Genomic DNA, 22,096 nt, shown 5'->3' with positions numbered 1-22,096 from the left:
AAATGATGTTCTGTTATCACTGTTGTTAATTATTTACCAGAAAATGAATGGAACATTTGGCCCTATAGTCCAAAACAATCTCCTACACTCTAAATACAGTACCCACTATTTCAGAGGTACAAAACGACCGTTTTGTACCCACTAATTTAGCAGGTACATTGTACCCAAGAGTTAGCAGGTACAATGTACCTGTGATTTCTTAGGTACAAATAATTTCATGGGTACAAAATCTCCTAATTTCATGGGTACAAAACCTAATTTCATAGGTACATATATAGTCAGAAATAATATTAAGTATCGAATAGAGCTGTCACTTCTTATACCTCCAATCCATACTTAATATTGTTTCTGACTGCACCTACTATATTGATAAATACAAGTTGACTCAGTTAATACCGGCACATATCTAGATTACAGCACTTAACAGTACTTGCTACTATAGCTTATAATCTAAGTATTTCGCAGTCAACATTAAAAGTAAATATGGTAAAAATGTGACCGCGTTCTGCATAAAACTTAAGTGGGTGCGGGAAAACTTTCTGGTGATATAACGTGAGTCTGTTGGCTCAGAAGAAGAAATATTAGTTTAATCTAAGTTTTAAAAACTCTCAAATGGTAAAAAGGGGCATGTGCATCATCTGAGGACTAGATTTGAATCTAAATTCATAGGCGAAGTCAGTTTTTCAGCATATGTACCCTGCTGCTTTTCAGCAACAAGTTTTTAAATGAGACTGAAATTAGGAACAGCATGCAGTTTATTACAAAAACAGTAATAATGAAACACTTCTTTAATGAATTTCTCATGAAATGCTAGCACAAAATGAGTTGGGCTTTTTTTAATTAAAATTATTTTTAGATAAATCCTACATAGCTGTCTCCAAAATGGCCTATAGAATACATTTTACTGCTAGAAATGTCGCACATCCACCTAAACATCTTATAATTATACCTCTTTCACTTCAGAATATACAACATTCAGGGTGGTGGCTCTAACTTGGACTTACCTTGTATCATACATGGAATATTAAGCTTGTACTTTGTACCTAGTGACAATAATAGTCTTACCTATTGTTAAGTGCTCCACTCATTTCGGCACGGTTGTACGCATGTAATCATGTTTTGAACAATACATTATAATTCAACACAGGGATTGCAATCCATACTTTTGTGCAATCGTGTCTAAAAAGATAATTGGCAAAAAAAAAATCCACACTTATTTCAAATAGGTCAACAATATTGCTAATTATTTTAAACACAAATATTTATTTGACCGTTATTCAACACAGGGATTGCAATCTATACTTTCGTGCAATAGTGTCCAAAAGGATAACGGCGAAAAAAGAATCCATCTTCTTTCAAATAGGTCATCCCTATATTGCTAATTATTTTAAACACAAATATTTTTTTTTTTTAATTTGAAATGTTTGCATACATTTTATATTAATGATAGAACTATACGGGTCCTACTGGAAGGACTCACCTCCTAATTATAAAACGCTGTTCTTCCGGGTTTCCTATAAGAAGTATCCAGCAAAGAATGAACATCCATGTGATCTTACCCATCAAACATTACCTTTGGAAAGCATATCGCCTTTTCTGAACAAACAATCGTAACTTTTTTTTCTTTCTTGTGCTAAGACTGGATGTCATACAGAACTGAAACGTTTTCTCCCTTACTTACGCTTTGCATTCTGCCATAAATATGCAAAGTTCTCCAGACTGTGGGAAAATAAAAGACCTTTTCGACGTTCTGCCCTTCTGGAAGGTTGTTTAAGTTACAAGTTTACTGATCAAAATAATTAAAATACATAAAAATGCTATCCGTGATATTTTCCATATTGAAGCTTTGCTTTTATCAACCCAATTAAAACAACATAATAGCTGAGCAAAGCACTACCTTTTATTAAAAGCTAAGTGTTTAGTTTTTAATAAAGCGTACTTGTTTTGCTGAGCTATTATTTTATTTTATTTGGGATACATGCCATATATTCTTCTTCAAGGTGCGCATTAGAAATGAAGAAAAAATACTTCAGTTTGCGCGTGAAGACTCACCTAGATTAAAGCACCCCAAATTGAATAAAAAACATCCACAACCTACGGGAAAGATTTCAAAAACAAGGTCGGACTGGAAGGGTGGAGGGGACGTTCTGATAGTGCAAACTTGATGTGTTAAAAGATTATTGTTTACAACTTTTCCTGATATACATTATATAGTCTTAGTACATAATAAAAAATATATCGTCTTAATACATAATAAAAAAAAACATTATTTTAAAATGAGAGCCAAGTATATTGCTACTGTTTAATTGCTAGTCCTCTTACAACCAATTACAATTTCAGTTTTTTTATAGTGTCCGCAGTTCGCTGAGTTTGATACTTCTTTGGAAACTTATCATGAGTTAAAATAGTGGTTTGTAATACTCCCAGAAACTGACCAAATGAACTTGGTTAAGACAAATTCTTGACATAATAAACACATAGGAGCAGCTAGCAGGCCTCTTCAATATCACAGGTGTTATCAAGCTGCACTGTTTCACCACTTCCTGTCCACAGGATTTTGGAATCGGGGGCATAGATTTCTTGAAACGTTTCCTATGATATATATGGAAAAGGAATGAGTTCAGATATGTTTAGTAAAACATAAGGAATAAAGTACATTTTTACATAAAAGAATAAAACCACCAAATAAAACTGCTGTGTAAAATATAGTTGTTTTATCAAGTATAACCACATCTAAATTGGAAAGTTATTTATATACTATTGTTATGTAGAAAAGTTAATTAAATACGACAAACAAATAGAAGCACTCCTTAGAAAGTTTAACAATATTAATTTTAAAATCGAGTTTACAAGATAATTTTAAAAAAATATTATTTTTTTCTGGGATCGGCTAATATGGCATAGCGCACATGTTCCAAACAACATTCTAAAGTAAAACTACTTCACAGGAAACATACAACGTGATAGAATAATATGTAAAACATGGAACATATGAGGTGGAAATAAGAGAAAACTTCCTTTTTAAGAAATTAATGAACATGTGTGGTTTCAGGGCTACAAACGCTCGAAGTTATGGTGGCATTGTCGCAAATGTCGTCATGCCTCGACAGATAGTGGCGGCACGCGAGGTCGGTTTATAAAATCACAACTGAAATAGTACCCAATACATCTATATCAGCAATCCTTCTGATTGAGAAGTTCCGCATAGATAGGTCTTGCAATGTGAGGATTCCATTGTAAAGCAATCAAATGGTTTGATGAGATAAGCACAGAATATCTAAACAGCAATTGCCGTTCACAAACACTGCTTGCTTAAATCGATGTACTGGGTTCTACTTCGAAATGAAATGAAATGAAATCTTTAAGTTTCACGTCCCACGATTTTACCGGCGGTGGTGGTGGCAATGAATGAAATGGTGGAATGAAGAAAGTGGGAGGAAACGGGAGAACTCCGAGAAAACCCACGCACAAGTTGTTTGTCCACCACAAAGTTCACTTGGCGCAAGCCGGTATCGAACCAGGGACCCAATGCACCACTGAGGCACCGCAGCCCATTTTGGGTTCTACTTCGACTGTAATTTCTAAGTCGACACGACTTCGGTTGCTAACTGAAACAAAAGATTAGTAGATTAGCACACCGTATAGAAATATTCTTTGGAAAAATAATATACTTTGATTTTTTTTAAGTGATGACATCTTTGACATCTTAGTATGCTACAAAACTGGTAATTTTACTTTAGATATTGTATACGCTTATTCTAGTTAAAACTGTATTTTTGGCAGGGTTTACCGAAGTGAGCTGACCCTACTTGAAAAAACCCGCCGGAGTTTTTGAGCTTTTTGTAAGTATATTACTTGTACAACCAACCTGATCACATTGAAAGTGACTGTACGAAATTTTGGACTTTTCTTTCGAATTAGACGCTTTAACGTTAAGGTATACTACAACATTCAATATATACTAATTAAGTCTTTTGTAAGACCTTAATAAAGATATCAATTTCACTGAATGAAAAAAAACTTGAGATAATTATAGGGCCTACAGGGTGGTCCTGAAGTATTTAAACACCCCTGCAATGATCAAATATAACATTCTAGCTTATAGGTTTATTTGCTTCGGCTGTTCCGAGCTTAAGATAAAGAAACTAAGTCTATCTGATGGATAACAATAAGAAATTATATAAAAAGCAATGAGTTGATCAGTACCGGGCTGTATACCTACTTTTGCCCCCCCCCCTTCTGTAGAACAAATTAATGTGTGGATTATGTTTAATATAAAATTGAATATTTTACTTCTAATATAAAGCTTCGACGTACAGTAAATAATTTCTTTTTTAACTTTTACGTCCCACGGTTATGCCGGCTAGGCAAAAGGAGACGGTGATGGTGAATAATGAATGAAATTGTGGAATGAAGAAAGTGGGAGGAAACAGGAAACCCCGAGAAAACTCACGCACACAGTGTTTGTCCACACAAAGCCCCACTTGGCGCGAGCAGGGATCGAACCAAAGACTCCCTGCACCAGAGGTGAACGTTCTACCACTGAGCCACCGTAGCCCCTAAAGTAAATAAAGTAGCATTATCGGAAAAGAACCGTCGTGAAACAAGTGGTCAGGGAATTCCCATAATTGAACGCACAAACCATCGGAAGTAAATACTCTAACAATAAAACCATTTATTTTACATTGGAAGGTATTTAATTTCATTTAAGACATTTTGAAACATTTGCTTCATAAAATATGGATTATATCTGTTTTAAATTAATATATCTAGTATTAATACTATTAGTTACTTCTGTATACTTGTTCCCTTTTAAATTATACTTTTTATTGGCAGATTTTTTTTTTTTTTTTTTGTGTATGTTAACCTTTGAATGCTTATTAACTTTGGTTACCACGTAGCATCAAAGTTAATGTTTTAACTCCTAGCTGGTATAGCGGCTAGCATAAGCACTTTTGGTGTACGGGATTCCGGGTTCGATTCCCGGTGGGAATCCCGGAAAAATGAATGATCTTGGTGGTTCGGATTCCACCTTAAATTGTAGGTTTACGTCTCATATAAGATCACTGCTGAAAATAGACGCTAAACTTCAATAACCAATCAACTAGTCAAAGTTAATGTTAACATATAGATTTGCAAGTAGAATAAAGATGGTAACACTAAGCAGACGACGGGACTTTAGCTTCTTATTATAGCATCTTCAAGGAAACATCTTTCATCGTTGTTACCAAAACTACGAATACTATTAGCTTCATAATACGTATTTTAATATAGACCTAAATAATATTGAAGTGGATTACAAGTATACAATGGTGATTTCAGAATATTTCGTCCAGGAAACTTTAAAAATACAAAGACAGAAAGGGTGAAAAGAAATACCACGAAAATATTGATAACATATTGAGTACGAGCAGATTTATGACCCATGGGAATTTCCCCCGGGCCACCTTCTGAAACTATTACTGCAAGTTCGGCTTAATTTGGTTGGGTGCACTAAGAAGAGAGGCTGCACTGCCCGCTCTGCGTCGTCACTCTCTCTATATACTCAAACTCTGAACATCAGAAAATTCAGTTTCTAGGAAACAAAAATAGAAAATCTCAAAGCGATCTTTATGCAGTAGTGAGTAGAAAATTGTTGCAAATTGTGACAATGACAATCTTGAAATATAAATCATATTTTAACACTTTTACCCCAGAAACATTTAGATATACAGAATTTAAAAAAAAAATACAAACAAAAGATGAGTTCGTACATTTATTGAAAAATGTAGCTCAAGTAAACACGTTTGCAAACTATTCTTACCAGTTTATGGTGGAGCAAAAAGCATGGCATAACGCTTACTTCCTTATCTTTTCTTGAAAGGAATGGCTTTCTTAGTAAAAACTGCAATCTTGTTATATTCGTTGGAGTTAAGGATTGTATTGGTGTTGCCTGGAAAATTTAGAGAAAAATAAAAATAGAGGTTTCAAAGGTAAAATAACTACAGAAGCTGCAACATCTAGTAAGAAAATGTTCCATGTTAACTCTTATTATTGAAATTAATCTATTTACATCTAATAACATCTTGAAGCAAACTCAGAGCATGATGAAACATAATACTATAGGTGACTGATAAAGTATACACATCACAAAGGAAGAAATTTCACTTCGAATTAAAAACACTAGAAGATATTTCTACAGATATTAGTCGCTTTCATGATCAATTACTTGAACACAATATATTGCAATATACTAATATCAATTCTCCTCTTCAAAGTTAGTGGTACTTGGTTTGTAATACACGTTATCTTGTACAAAAATTCAACATGTTATAGTGTTAAGTTCCTACACGTCTATTAAAAAATAAGAACTTCTATTTGTACTCCTCCCTCATGCTGTTTTCTTTTGCTGAACGAGAAACGTCTCTCGCAATATTAATATTTCTGTCAGTGGTAAAGCAATTAGTCATAATTATTGAAATATTGTCCATCTTTACTACGATTTAAATATTAAGTCATTACAAAATTATACAATGATACAAAAATTACTATTAAATCAAATTGCGCAGTCCCAAGCACTTCTATTCCACCGAAAGATAAAACAATGAAATTTGAGTGTAACGTCCCACAATTATACCCGTTACGCTAAGAGAGACGAAGATTAAAGCAAGTGAATGATGGAAGAATTGGTGGAATGAGAAAGTGGGGGAACAAGAGAGTATCCCTAGAAAACCCACGAGCACGATGTTGTCTACCACAAATTTATTTGGCCGGGGCTCGAACCAGGCACCCCACGAACGAGAAATAAATAAATAAATAAATAAATAAACGAGAAGTGAGTGCTATATCACAGCCACTGTGCCCGCAATAAAAATTAATAATGCACTTCTGTACCCTATTTCCATATAACGAAATTTTACTAAAATATACGGATATTGTATAAATAGGCTATTCAAAATCTCTTCCCAAATTTACTATAATTACTGATGACGATTTTAGCGATATCCGAAACATTGATGTTGCGATTCCTATTAAATTTAATTTAAAGTAATAAAATTCGAAAAAAAAATATGAATAATAGCAAATAATAATAATAATAATATTCGCAAAAGATACGAAACAGTTTAAATTTCGTAGTGTTAAGCAATACCACAAACTATATTAAACAGGTTAAAAGAGTCAGCACTGATCTTAAGGCATCATCACAGCATTTGCGTCGTACGACTGAGAGAAACCAGGGGAAAACTTCAGTCAGGATAGGCGATTGTTGATCGCGAAACCAGGACTATTGAGCTATAATCACTCGGTAATGTAAAACAATACTTAATATGATTACCTCTAACTCTAGTAAGCAGTCAGATACATTTTCTGTTGAACTTGTTGAAGATGAGTTAACATCAGATGCACCTGTCAGAGGTTCATTTGGTGTGACACGGATTTCTTTATCTTTTGATCTCAATTTTTGTCTCTTTCTTCGCTGTGCTAATCTTCATATGAAAATACCCTACAAAAAAGCAGAGGAGAGAATTTTTACTTTTGTTTTACCAATGATAAGCTAATTCATAGTTATAAATCAAATGCTACTCCGCTTTAAAGCTGAAGCAACACAAATCACAGTATCCACCAACAAGTAATTGGTCTATTACCTGATTTTTTTCTCTGAGTTCATTACTGAGTTGATACCTCTTGCTGTTATAACAGCAGCTAGCCTTCCCGGAAGGTTCTTAACTAGGTTCTCAAGTTCGTCCAGGTTAGACAGTTGGGCACTGGAAGCTGCTCGCATCCCCCATACCTCACCCACAGATCTCTTACCAAACGTGTTCTTTGGGATTGAGGTTGGTTTCTCAGGAGGCCAAAGAAAGTCTTGAATACTGTTCCTTTTATATCCTAGCATTATTTTGAGACTAACAAGAATCCATTCTTTAAAAGTGACATAATATTGAAAGCACTTCATTGCCTAAAAATGTACAGCACGAGGATGTTTACGTTGCCCCGAACAACCAGTGGTCCTACAATGTAGTTGGTGAAACACTAAAATATTATGTCACGACCACCAACCTTGATGGGCACTACTTACTCTGGCCTAAAATTACCTCCACCTTCCACCTACGCAGGACGAATGTCAGAATTGGTTGGGGGCCTGTTGAACTTAGCGGCTATTCCCTACTGGACAACTCACTAAGTGGTATTCCACGATTACATCCTTATCAAAGTCCAATATTTATGCATCACGCGCCGTATCCTTTATAATTCGTTGTGCTGCTCTGCGAAACATGGTTAAGATTACATGACTGCCAAACGAAGGCAATCACCAACTACCATAGAGTGATCAATAATTTTTGGTGGCTAGCTATTCGAACGTAAATATTTTACTTTTTATTTTAAAAAATATATAACTCTTAGAATTTAGTGAACACTGACGAAGTTTAAAATTATTCCTCTCCAAAGTGTGTTAGTTCAACTTGAACTTAGTCACGGTTATATATTGTTACCCCACGTGCGCGAATTGATGATAACATTAAAAAATGAACTGCTGTTTCATTACTTATGCACTAACATGAACTAATCTAACCTTCATAATTCAAATAGAAATAGAAACAATTTATTTTTCCCGTGTATCAGGATATGTGGCACAGGCATGTAGAACTGTCCTTTCACTTCATAACCACACTGAAGTATTCATGATTCTTGAAATACACTACTATGATCCTTATTTTCAGAGTTAAGGTATGTCACTGGATGTTCCAAGTAATGAACCGATACCTGCCATCACTAGTCGTGAAATTGCTTTCACTATAAATATGGAGCAGCGGCTCCGAACTTGAAAATTCTACAAGTTAGGAGACTCGGTTTCTCCTCTCTGTTCATTTAAAAAAAAAAAAGCAAAAAAGCAAATTAACAATATTTAAATTTTGTAATGAGATAGACGCTTAAGAATATCTATCGACTGATCTACTTGAGGTTTGGAAACATTAATTTAAGCGATAAATTTTAAAACCTAACATCATACTGTAAGGGTTTACCAATTCATTGTCTAAATGAAGTCACTTCACAAACTGAAGTAGTTTATTTAATAGATATTCGTACGTATGATTGGAGACGCTTTTCAAAATTTCAGTATTGTTCTTCATTTCTGCCGTATTGTTAAAAATCTAAAGCAATGGGAAGGGGGAGGGGCGTAATTACAAAGACTTTTGAATATCTATTTGATCCATAATATTTCCAAAGAGAATCAAGTTTATTGGGAAGAATTCAGGCAATTTTATTTTGAATCCAACATTCTTTAAGTTGGCGCATTTTCTAAAATTCGGTAATAATAATTGAAATATACGTACAAATACTGGAGCGTTCTCATTTATTCTCTTCTACTGTCTCTTCCCTTCAACGTCCCATTTCATATCTGAATATTTACTGGCTAAAGCTATTCCTAAGTCTCTGTAGGCCCAGCGATGTTCTTAGTGGTTGCCGTTCACAATGAGGTTCTGATTACTGAAATCAAATGTACGACATTATTCACAGAAAGGAAGGTAATAAAAACTACAACTTTAACTATGAAATCACTTATCATTCTCGAGTAAAATCGTTGTGGTAAACTTGCGGTGAACTGAACTGAAATAATAATCAATATTGAATTGAAACAATAATCGTTATGATAAGTCGTCTATCAAACTGTAACTGATAAATTGTACTTTCGAGAAATGAGAATAAAATATCAATTATATGAATATTCTGAAAACCGCAAGTTACACAATGACGTTTCAGATAACATAAGAAGCATTCTCGAGTGTAGTTTTTCGACTACATTTCACGCTGAAAGTAAACATGTCTCTAAAGTAGAAAAGTTCGGTTGTGACTCTTAAAATAAAAAAAAAAAAAAAAAAAGTGTCTTTAAACTTATGTACATTTTACAGTACACCGGCTAGACCAAGTGTTTTCCAAGCTACTCGAATTAATAATTACGAACGTACAATAAAGTCGTTGTAAATTTGTTGTGTGTAAGTGGTACTAAAATATGTTAATTATCTAAATGCGTACATAGATCTAATCACTACAGGAGGGAGAATAGTATGTATACATTTCAAATCAATGAACACCTTGGAAGCCGAACATATTTAAATATGAAATCACGAGTTCAATGTAACGGATTTTGACTTTATTGCTTTTTGGCACCTTTCGCTCAAGTCGAGATGGATTAGTAGGCGCGTCAGCGAAGGTGGGTATACGCATATACGAGGGTAGTGATAATGAGTGGGTTTTGGCAATAACGCGACTTTCAATAACACTTGCCATGGTTTCATACTAGTAGAGCTCCACTTGTAAACAAAATACAGCTTTTGTAAGCTGTGCGAAATGCACCGCTGATGGATGATAGTTTCTAATGCAATCATCTTTTATATGCACTCTTATTTTATCCGTCGTAAAGCACTTGTAATGATTTTACACTAGTAACCCTACATCTATAAACGTAATATATATGTATTACTTTGTATTTAATTCTATCGGTTGCAGAAATTAATTATTTATAAATATGTTTTGGTAATAGTATACATGAGAACGCCGTGATCTGCGTTTCTTCTGTGTTCTATTACCACTTCTACATGAAATACTATAAATTTTCTACGTAGTGCAATAGTAAGAAGTATTCGTGTGCACAAGACATGCGATATGCGTTAAATTCCCCCCCCCCCTTCGCACACACATAGACATAGATAAAGTACAAGGGCACTACACATGCAGATATAAAGTACAGGCACGTTCTTTTTTATTTTCGTATCAGTCGATAAGTAAATCAAAGTCGCTTTGTTACCCCCTTGGTAAGTTTGTACCGTAGATACTCAAGGAATAATCCCTAAAAGTATGAGCGTCCAGCTCCTTCGGGAACTGACGCGGCTTTACGTCCTACTATATCCTATGTTTTTTTGATGCAAAGTATTGAATTTTACCTGTAAATCTTTCAAAAAATGTGATGCACGAAAAGTAAACCAGCACTCCCGATCTCATTCTACCCAACTTATCCTTACCTTACTCTACTCTACCTACCCTAGTCTACTATATCCTTTTAAAGCGACCCTAAATTTGATGATTTTTAAATCTTCGTAGCTATTAGGCTTTTTGTCGAAAACCAGACGGAATACCAATTTCGTGATAAATGCCCATAAAGCATCACTCCTTATAATCTCGTACTTATCCCCAATATATAAATTTGCAAACATAAAACGCAATATTGGTCACATGACTAAACCCAGATGCACCTATTCTTTCTATGAACATAAAATAATAGGTGCCTTTTAGTGGCCACCTAGCACAAATTGTTTTGTGTTTTTGCACTGTAGTTCTTATGCATATTTCCAGTCGCCGGTATTTATACGCAAATCGTAAAAGAATTGTAATTTTTCAGTAATTGCTTCTGATGGCCCCCTTGAATTTTAACTATGCCATGTGAGATATTTTCATGTCTCTCAGCGCAAATCATTGAGGACACAATAAGAAGGAATGAGTAAAAGTATTCTAAATTTTCAGCAATTATTTCAAGTGGTGTGCTAAAAGTAAATCTGCGTGAAATAATATTTCAATTATATCGTACGTTTCTAATTTACGTAAGTATTTATTTTATATTGTTAGGACATGATCAAACCGCGAAAAAGCAAAAAAAAAAAAAAAAAAAAAAAAATCTAGATATCACCTTATTATTTTCATCACACTTATTATACCAAACGAATTAACAATACGACAAATGTGGTAGAATAATCACATGAGTTTCTAGAACATTTGAAACTGGTAAATTTGATGTAAAATGAAAAAATAATAAAATAAAAATTCTATTTTCATTTACTTAGGCCTCCATTTCGTAATCGGTTGTATTTCATAGGAACACTGTTTAACTATGAAATATTATTACTATAGATAATTAATTTACAACATCCAAATGGAACTACAAATACAGGATATTCCACTTACTTTTATAATAATCCCTTTCGTTGGCTGCAGTAATCTTTATAATCTTCACTCAAATAACGAATACACACCACACTACCGACAAAAGCAATATGGCGTCTGTTCAGTTGGTTACCTTCCACTGTTGTCATGGGTACATTCTTCGGTACGAATTTACAGTACCCATAAATCTTCCATGTACCCACTAATTCATGGGTAAGAGGCTGAGATACGGTGTGTACCCACTAAAGTCTTCGGTACATTGAATTCTCATAGGTACATCAGCGAAGTACCTTCTATTTCATGGGTACTTGTGCAAAATCATGGGTACTGTTTTTAGAGTGTACAATCTGAAAATGTTCTTGTGAAAACATCATATTCTTGAAAATTAACATCAGGTCTTGTGAGATCATGGTTTCAAGGGGTCTTTCTCCCAGCGTCTAATGCAACGTCCATTTTGTTGCTGGGGACCGCGGTAGCTCAGTGGTAGAGCGTTCACATTTGATGCACGGGGTTTTGGGTTCGATTCCAGCTCGCGACATGTGAACTTTGTGGTGGACAAACACTGTATACGTGGGTTTTCTCGGCGTTTTCCCGTTTCCTCTCACTTTCTTCATTTCATCATTTCTCATCATCACCGTCTCTTTTAGCCTAGCCGGCATAACGTGGGACGTAAAACTCAAAAATTTCATTTCATTTTTTTAAAATTTTGTTATTAGATTCGTGGTGTGGTCACAATTAATAAACTTTTCAACCTATTTTACGAACAAAAGAGTACCTGAAAATATAGATTCTATACTAATAACTGGTAGGATTCAGCCTCTTGATGTGTTCGTCTTTAGGTCGTGGAAAAACTTCTTGAGACATTTTACTGATATTGTCCTCTACAACTATGACAAATTTACATCTCCGTAATAATATAATTTAGATCCAAATCGCTGATTCATAATCAGTTTTCTTCTCTGAGATTTGCAAATCTTATGCAAAAACAGTTATTTGGAAGAAGATTGTGTTGCATTTTGTGATTTGTCACAATTATTGCCGTAATAAGGTGAGCTTGGTGTAAACAATGCTTATGCATCGTTATGCATATATATATATATATATATATATATATATATATATATATATATATATATATATATATATTAACGAAATGTCATTACTGTGAAGCGTTTTCTCAATAAATTCATAACGATAACAATTGAAATTCTAACTTATGTGAAGTTCTGACATAGTGAGAGGCGAGGGGACTCACTATACATAAGCACTCCGAATAGGAAGAGGTGCAGAGACTCATTTTAATCAAGCATTCCGTTAAAATAATGGAGTTTCCAACCAATAGAGAGGGATTTCAAATCGGTCTGCAACCTTCTCGTAGTAACCCCTGCCAACTGTAATTGTTCTTGACTAACTGCAGAAAATTTCAAACTAGAAGAAATTTTGTAATTGTAATCAGTATATTGGATCCGCCATTTTGAATTTTGTAATTATGACGTCAGATTCTCAGTCATCTGTTCTAACACGCCCGTGGCAGTATGCTTTCGTCTATATTAAGTGGTTGTTTTCTGTCTATGCTTGGAGACCACCTCTAACGTGCAAAGGGTGGTTTCTACCCTTAAATCTTCACCATTGCCGAAAAAAAGAAAACGTGTCGATTATTTTTCGATGTTCTACAAGTATGCAAAGATTAATTCAAATCGGTGAGTGACACTTCCGTAAGTCTCCTTGTAAGTCTAAGAGACTACTTTGTGAATAACAGAAATGTCGATACAAATGGACTCCTAGTATAAGACCCAATATTACTATATGGGTCACATTATGAAACCGGTCTCATATACTGAACCCATTAAGGGTCTCATAATAAGACATTCGACCCCCATAAACAATGACTAACGCCATCTCAAACATAAGTGGAATAAAACCGGTAACTCATTACATGTTGCAATACGCATATTCACTGGTATAAAAGGAAGTAAAGATAGAATGAATATCAATTTACCTTCTCCATTTTCAGCGCCTGACGTGTGCAATTTAAGAAACCTTTTTAGGGGCGCAATTTCTTCCAGCCTCCATTATATTAACAACTCTCCATTTAGCGAGCTCACGTTACTTCCGGTGCTGTGGTTGGCTATTTCCCTTCGCTTCTACTAGATTGCAGCTCTTGCTTCACAAGATAAGTAGGGGTCTCAATTTAGGTGCCTATCCTCATATTAGGGGTTCTTACCCTAATATATAACAGGTTCAACTTAGAAATCAGATTCATCTACCGTAATATGCGTCTCATCTTCCCCCACAATAAGCCTTAAATCTGCCCGCCTTCTAATGTTGAAGACAACTATGCTCCCCTGATCCTCCATAGCAGTGCTTTTTAATTTCGTAAATATTTTGAACATCCCTTTAAAATACACACATACACACGTATATATATATATATATATATATATATATATATATATATATATATATATATATATATATATATATATATATATATATATATATGTGTGTGTGTGTGTGTGTGTGTGTGTGTGATGTAAACAAACAATTCCACGCATTAGTGTTTACAAAAACCACCACGTGGTTCGGCAAGAGGATATCCCACCAGATGGATCTACAGTCACATGCAGACGACGGTTTCTGGCCCCTCCCACGGAGCAGAAGACGAGATCGGAGCAGCAGCGCCACCGCCACCCAAAGGACCCTATAAATTGGATGAACGAAGACAACTCGATCTCTGGCCACAGAGAAGGTGTTGCCTTCTACGGCCCGCCCATCCATTGGATGCGAATGAAACTCTTGTTAAAAAAAAAAAAACAACAACAACAACTCGATACCAGTTTTCTGGTGACCCTCCTCTAGTCAGCTACGGGACTACGCCTATCCTATCTCCTGGCTTAGCCTGCTACGGGGCTCTGTTGGTCACTTAACCTGCCTCTGCTTGCTACGGTGCATTGGTTCCTTAATTCCACTCCTCTTAGCCTGCTACGAGGCTCTGTTGGAGATCCTGTCTGCGACCTTACGGTCAAAGACCACCTATAACTAACCTTTGATTCTAGAGAGATTAATTTGTACAGTATTTTGTGAAAATACTTTTATAGTGGAAGTATTATAATAAAACTGGTAGTGGGAGATCGGTTCCGGACGCTCTTTTTTAAAATGCTTTACCCACAAATCCTATATGAGATAATGTTTTACAATGTTTTTTAATATATATATATATATATATATATATATATATATATATATATATATATATATGGGAACGGTCTTACCCGTTCCTCGCCCAAAATGTTGAAGACAGATTTGCACCGCTGAACAGCACAGTTAATTTTTGTACGTGTTATCAAAAGTGTTTTCAAAATATCAATTTATATTATTATTATTATTATAATTATTATTATTATTATTATTATTATTATTATTATTATTATTATTATTATTATTGTTGTTGTTGAAGTAATTTAGTGAAGGTATATAATTAAAATTATGGCATACCAAATCTCAATAATTATTGGTGGAGAGCGGTTAAAATTTTTTAATGACTTGTGATTTATGTCCCCCCGAACTTCTATGGCTGGATGCAGACTTGTTTAGCAGTAGAGGTTATTACTGACTCACGGTATTACACTAATAACAGCGTGATTGTCAAAAATTTAATTTGTTAGTGCTTGATTCTTCAATTAATACTATATTTTGTGTCTTTTTATTAAATAACTTTTTCAATAAATTCATCTCAGTTTTTGTTCATATTCTATGTATTAGCTGCGCCATTTATATGTTATCAGTTCGGAGTGTAATAGTGATTTTTATATATAGAGTCCCTAAAAGTGATACCAGTTTACGTGGAAGTGAAAATAATGGTGCTTTTAAGGTAATACTAGTCCAGCCAGGATGAGAAAGTGAGCAGAGGTGGACGTGCAGACTGTACAGGGTGTCCTAAAAGTAATGGTAAAAAATGCCACAGATTTCTGGCACCAAAACAAGCAAAAAAAAAAAAAATGTATGGCATGTAGTTCGGAAATGGACAGGAACGAAGCTATACAGTTCCAAAAGTGGGGAAAAGGAATGCCACACCTGCCTACCGGAATAATGATAGGAACTAGGAAATAGGTTCAGAAATACATAAAACTCATATCGACTTGACTTGTTAACCGCATGTTACATAACTGCCCTAGAGATTCTTCATACGTCACGTAGGAAATCACAGAATGTCTGTATCGTAAGCAACTACAGCCACTCCCATTATCTCTGTGAATATACCACATTTCATTGACCCTGAGCAGTGTAAAAATTGCCAGGGGGGTGAGAGGGACATCTCTCACTGTAGAACTGAGTATTTTCCATAAATTTTGAATTTCCACATGTTAATTTTCTCAGATGTATACTTCATTCTCCTCCCCCTGTAAAACATCCTTTAATTCCCATACTGTCCCTGCGGTTAATTTAACCATGCTAGGCACGTTTTACTTTGACCGTCATTTTGCTGTCATCCATGTATCATAACTTCGTACTGTGTTTTGTCTATCTTCATTGCGCCATTGCATTACCCGTTCCGGAAAGTCATTCTGTTAATCCCTAGACGATGTATGAGGAATCCCTTGCACACTTCCGTCAAACATTTGAACATGCGTTTAACAGGACAAGCTAATATGATATTTCTGCATTTCTACCTTCTTTCCTTATCATTATCCCGGTAGCCAGGTGTCAAGTTCCTCTCCGCACATTCGAAGCTGTCTAGGTACGCCCCTGTTCATTTCCAGACTATATGTTATATAAACTTTTTTTTATTTGTTTTGGTGCCAGAAATCTGTGGTTTCATTTTTTACCATTATTTTTTGGGACACCTTGTATTGTAATGTATTCAGAAACTAGCTACTTATAAATTATTATTATTATTATTATTATTATTATTATTATTATTATTATTATTATTATTATTATTATTATTATTATTATTATTATTATTATTATTATTAGTGTTCCGTTACTCTGGTTATTATTTTTCTTTTACGGCAGTGTAGTTTTGGTTTACGAATTTAATTTCTTATTTGTCATCATCTGAAGCATGATGGGAATGTGCTGGCCGCCATGTAAAATTGCCAGATACTTCAGTTGACGTAATTGCCTGGTGAGTGAACTTCCATGTTTTTAGTATGCTAAAGTTTTTCTATGTTGGTGAAAGTATAATTGAGTCCTGATAGCAATATATATTGCAGATAAGTTACTATATATAAAAGAGAATCTTACGAGTGTTGTATTTCATACATTTTGAGATATAATAATTAGAATTATTTGTCAGCTTTTTAAAACTTAAGGCTGACGCCATTTTTGCTAAAAGGACTATTGTGTCCTCATGGTATGTCAAGGTAATAATGTACTAAAAAATATTGCATATACATGTAAGGGTTAACAAGTGTAGGACTAAAACGAAACAATTTCGTAGCTACGTTTATTTTCTTGTTAGTTATTTTTGTTAATAAAAAATATATTTACAATTGTTCATTATCGACTTTTGACATTTCTAAAGCCAGCAGCATAACCCCCAATAGCATTTATAGAATATGTATATGCATTTCGTTTAGTGCCAGAAACCAAATTCGATTACTCGTGAAGATTTCCTACTCATCCAGCTGTGTGGCTGTTTTGTCTCTTCGGTCTTACGACGTGCTTTCTAATACATTTTGGATTTATTCAATTTGTCTTGGGTGGGTTGTGAGGATGGGGAGAGAAAATGGTTACAGTATACAATATATTTTTCCATTCAGGCAATATCCAAGTGCAGTAACATATTACTTACTGTAGAACGTATGTACAGTATTTGCGATTTTAATATATTTTTGTCAAAAACTATGAGCCTAAATTTTAATAAATTTATAAAACCGTATAAAATGTATCGTTTACACAATAAAATCTTCAAAAAGGTTCGTTAAAGCTAAAACATATTTACTTTTTTTTAATTAATAGTGAGAGATTTAAAATAAGTTTAGGCCTACAAATTTAAATGCCTATATTGTGGCTAAACTTTGTGTAATTTAAATAAACATACTTGCAATTATTCAATTATACTTTCAATATGTTACATTAAAAAAAACACACACACAAAAATATAATATAAACGTTTGGTCCGACTTTCCTTTTAAAAAAAAGTTAAGTACCGAAATAATAACAGTTTCTAAGAATAATACAAGCTGAGAAGTTTAGTAGGTTTCACATTAAGTGTCAACTGCTCTAAATTCTCTTAAATTCTTCAAACTGCATAGACACTACAAAATAGCTCTGTACATCTGGTTGTATGTGTCAGTACAAAAAAAAAAATGTTTAGTGTTAGCTTTTCGCAACATATGATAAGAAACTATTAATATATCAATATTGGTATAAATATCGAACAGAATTTTGATGTTCTTGAGGACACTGTGCACAAAATTTATCTGTGGTATAAATTGCATTCAAGAATATGGCCAGCAGTCAAAATGCCAATTTAATGGAAAATTTTTATCATCCATAACAACTGAATACAATTGGTATATTTCGAATCAATTTAGACCATATCGACATCTGGTGACGTGTGGTCGAGTGAGTTTCCACTGGGATTCGAACAGGATTTAGTCCAGTAATTAGTTTGTTAATCGGAAGAGAGAGAGAGAGAGAATCGAGAGAGCCTAGTAGTGAAGGGATGGAAAAGCATATGTTTAAAAATCGTGATCTCCCTCCCACAATCTCTCTCTTTCACACACACACACACACAACATGGATACAATCAGAAACAACAAATTATTCCCAATTCCTCCTTTCGCCGCTGTACGCAGACCTTCTGGGATTTGTTTTAGTTTAATGACAATTCTGGGTAACCGAACGTATGCTCAGACATTAGACATACCAATAGAAGCAATAGTGATAGTATAGGGTATAGGGTCATATATATATATATATATATATATATATATATATATATATATATGTGTGTGTGTGTGTGTGTGTAGGGCCATATCACAATTGTAAAACTTGTTATGTGAAGTCTTCTGCGAAAAACACACTTATCGTTTTACAATTCAGTAACCAGCACAGTCAGTCAGTGAGCACCAAACAGAATTCCATGACATTGATGTTACAGAACATAATGAAAACTAAAGCCTTCATATGTATACGGATCAATAAGTTCTTTCTCTGTCTCTCTTCCTTAAATGAGTGGACAAATACGTATATATAGACAAATATATATCAAAGTTGCCCCTGTTATATGGAATCATTGGTACAGCACATTTTTTAATTTTTTTTTACAGTGGCAAAAACAATTTTATTATTAATTTATTTCGTGTTATCTACCGAAGCATACTATATCTATATGCAAACAGATGCGGGTAAAATTGTCGTTTCAAATAACGGTATTAATTGTTTGTTCTCTACTACAGTAGTAACAATTTTCATGTTTAATTCTGTTTGATTATTGGGTAAAAAGACTAGACGTCAGGGAGATGTCGTTGTGAGTCCAATTAATTAATAACCAAAACATTAATAAGCTGTTATTATGTATTTGATGAAGTCTCAACATGCGTAAGTACAGTCAGAAACAAAAGTTTTTTTTCCGTTTGATGAGATTAGTTTCGTAAAAAAGTTCAGAATAAAAGGACAATTTGAGTACAGTTTTCAGCATTTTTTTTTAAATGAATGTAATTTTCTATACGTTCTAGCCTTGAAACTCGGTAAAACTGTCTATCTTCCACCATTATCCCCAAAATAAATCTTATCTAACGGAAATAACTTTTCTCGGTGATTGTACATATTTCAGCATAACTCTGGAACACTTGGAGCAATTTCAACGAAAATTGGTACTCATGTGACTTATAATCTGGAGAAAATGTGGTGCTAAGACATCTTTAGCATTCTTAAGAATGAGTGGAAAGAGAGTAATATCTTCACAATATCCCCTAATAAGTTAGGCAACACTTCGTAACTTTAAAGTATGTGGGTTGCCTACACAACAGGGGGGATTTTTATCATTGAAATATATGTCATTGAAGGAGTTCAAATACTTTCCATGAATCGGGCATTTTAGCTAGTACAAACAGATCATTAACTCACGCAGTGGCGGATCCAGGATATGATCAAGGGAGGGGCTAAAGCATAGTTTGCCGTTTTATCCAGTGTAAAGCAGGATTGAAGCCGATTTTATCCAGTGTATACCTGAGCGTCAAGGGGGGGGGCTATAGCCTCTATAGCCTCCCTTGAATCCGCCACTGAACTCACGTATAAGGCTATATAATAAACAAAATATATGATTATGACTATTCTACTCGAAATAAAGCATGATAGATCTCTTTTAACTGGAGGTTTTACCTTCCTTTGTCATAACAAACTATCCTATACCTACCGAACTTTACATGTAACCTCAGCACCCAGGTCCAATTTTCTGTGGGAAAGCCTTTGAATTTCAACGCATTACAGTGGTTCGGATTCTATCCTAAGCTGTAGATCCATGCGTCACATAGCCTCGGTGTTGAACTTCAATAAACAAAACAAAAGTCTACCTGTAAGTCGCAGCATAGTTCAGGAACTAAACATTCTTTATTCCCAAATGAACACCTCTAACTATTAACAGTAGTGTAATTCCGTTTCAACCCTTTATTCTTCAGCCTGGCTCTCGAATGTGCAGTTTCACCATTGTTAAGATCTGAAGGTGGGATTGTTTCTTCAAGTTGTTGGGTTTTATCAGTTTATTATACCCTTTGTACGTTTAACACTATGAGTCGCGCTTTCTTCCTTTTTTCACTCCTATCCTAAAAGATAGCATTTCGTGAGTGCTAGGAGCCACAGGGCTCGTCCAGGGAAGATTTTAGCAGATGGCGAGTCTATGAATTGGCGTCCCCTCGCCTCCCCCGTAAGGAAGAGACTTGCTGCTACTCTTACTAGCAACGCAAAATATATTGCTCTTTTTTCCCACAGCAGTAGGTTGTAATACTTTGGTACTTTACTACAGTGCTTCCAACTTCTTTGAATTTTATGATATGGTACTTGTATAAGAATAAATGAAGACGCTGAGCTTATTCAAACACAAATAGGGATGCGCACGAGACGAGTCGAGACAGGATTTTCCTGACAAAATTCGAGTCGAGACACGGCTCTTCCAATAGAGAAATATACATTTTTTGAATCGAGACATCACTTTTACAGCACATTTTCGAGACGAGACAGCCACAAATCTTGTCTCGTGCGCATCCGTAAACACAAACAATCAAGTTTAAACGAATTAAAATTACTTATAGTGACTGAACATTATCTAGACAGGAGCGCATCCACGCGGGGGGTACACCAGGTCCGGATCCCGCAAAAAACTTAGTAACTTTGCATACATTTATAATAAATATCTTAATAATGCTAATAAAACCATGCTTATTTAGTGAAATTCGTCATGTAGCATTTCTATATTTTTTCTTTCTTCTGAAAACACAAGTTGCAGTATTGACAATTACTTATCGTGTTTTCACTTGTAGAAAAACGCCGGTTCAGTATTATATAGATAATCACCCTCGTAATAGTTTTTCATATACCTATGACCAGGGGCGGATCCAGGATATGATCAAGGGAGGGGCTAAACCATATTTTGCCTTTTTATCCAGTGTAAAGCAGGATTCAAGCCCATTTTATCCAGTGTATATCTGAGCGTCAAGGGGGGGGGGGGCTATAGCCCTTATAGCCCCCCTTGGATTCGCCACTGCCTATGACAATGAAATAAAATGTTCCAGTTTAACGTACCACGATTATGCCTTTTAGGCTGAGAGATACGAGTGATCAAAGCAATTGAATGATGATGAAAGAATTGATAGGATGATGATGTGGGAGGCAACGGGAGTGCCACGAGAAAACTAGCACACGATGTTGTCCACCACAAACATTGACCAAGGATCGAACCAGGGACACTACACACCATAAGTCAGAGCTCTATGACAGCCACTGTGCATTCCTCGTGTACTTATGAATAGTACGGTGCAAACCCCGGAAGATCGCAGATCCCAGGTTGAGAACCGCTGTCTTAAACATTGAATTGAATGTTTCTGATGAAAAACAACTAATAATAACTCTGTAACATTATTGGCTTCTACTAATCATCACTTTTACAATACACTAGCAGAGCCCTTGTGTTATGTTCTACAGTCCATGAAATTTGTTTTACGCTTTCCTTTTT

General features: G+C 34.9%; 1 long non-coding RNA gene across 1 annotated transcript; it reads right to left on the bottom strand.

The window, feature by feature from the left end:
• Positions 1 to 2,100: 2,100 nt before the first annotated feature.
• On the bottom strand, positions 2,101 to 12,131 carry LOC145684587 (uncharacterized). The gene is made up of 5 exons (XR_014131328.1): positions 11,938 to 12,131; positions 9,315 to 9,468; positions 7,316 to 7,483; positions 5,804 to 5,932; positions 2,101 to 2,592 (listed from the first exon to the last, which is right to left on the bottom strand). It is a non-coding gene; the product is annotated as an uncharacterized LOC145684587 (long non-coding RNA).
• Between the last annotated feature and the right edge of the window lie 9,965 nt (positions 12,132 to 22,096).

The sequence above is a fragment of the Thermobia domestica genome, chromosome 5, assembly GCF_964235325.1.
Source record: "Thermobia domestica chromosome 5, izTheDome1.hap1.1, whole genome shotgun sequence".
Lineage (NCBI taxonomy): Eukaryota > Metazoa > Arthropoda > Insecta > Zygentoma > Lepismatidae > Thermobia > Thermobia domestica.
This window is presented reverse-complemented; position numbering and strand designations above follow the sequence as displayed.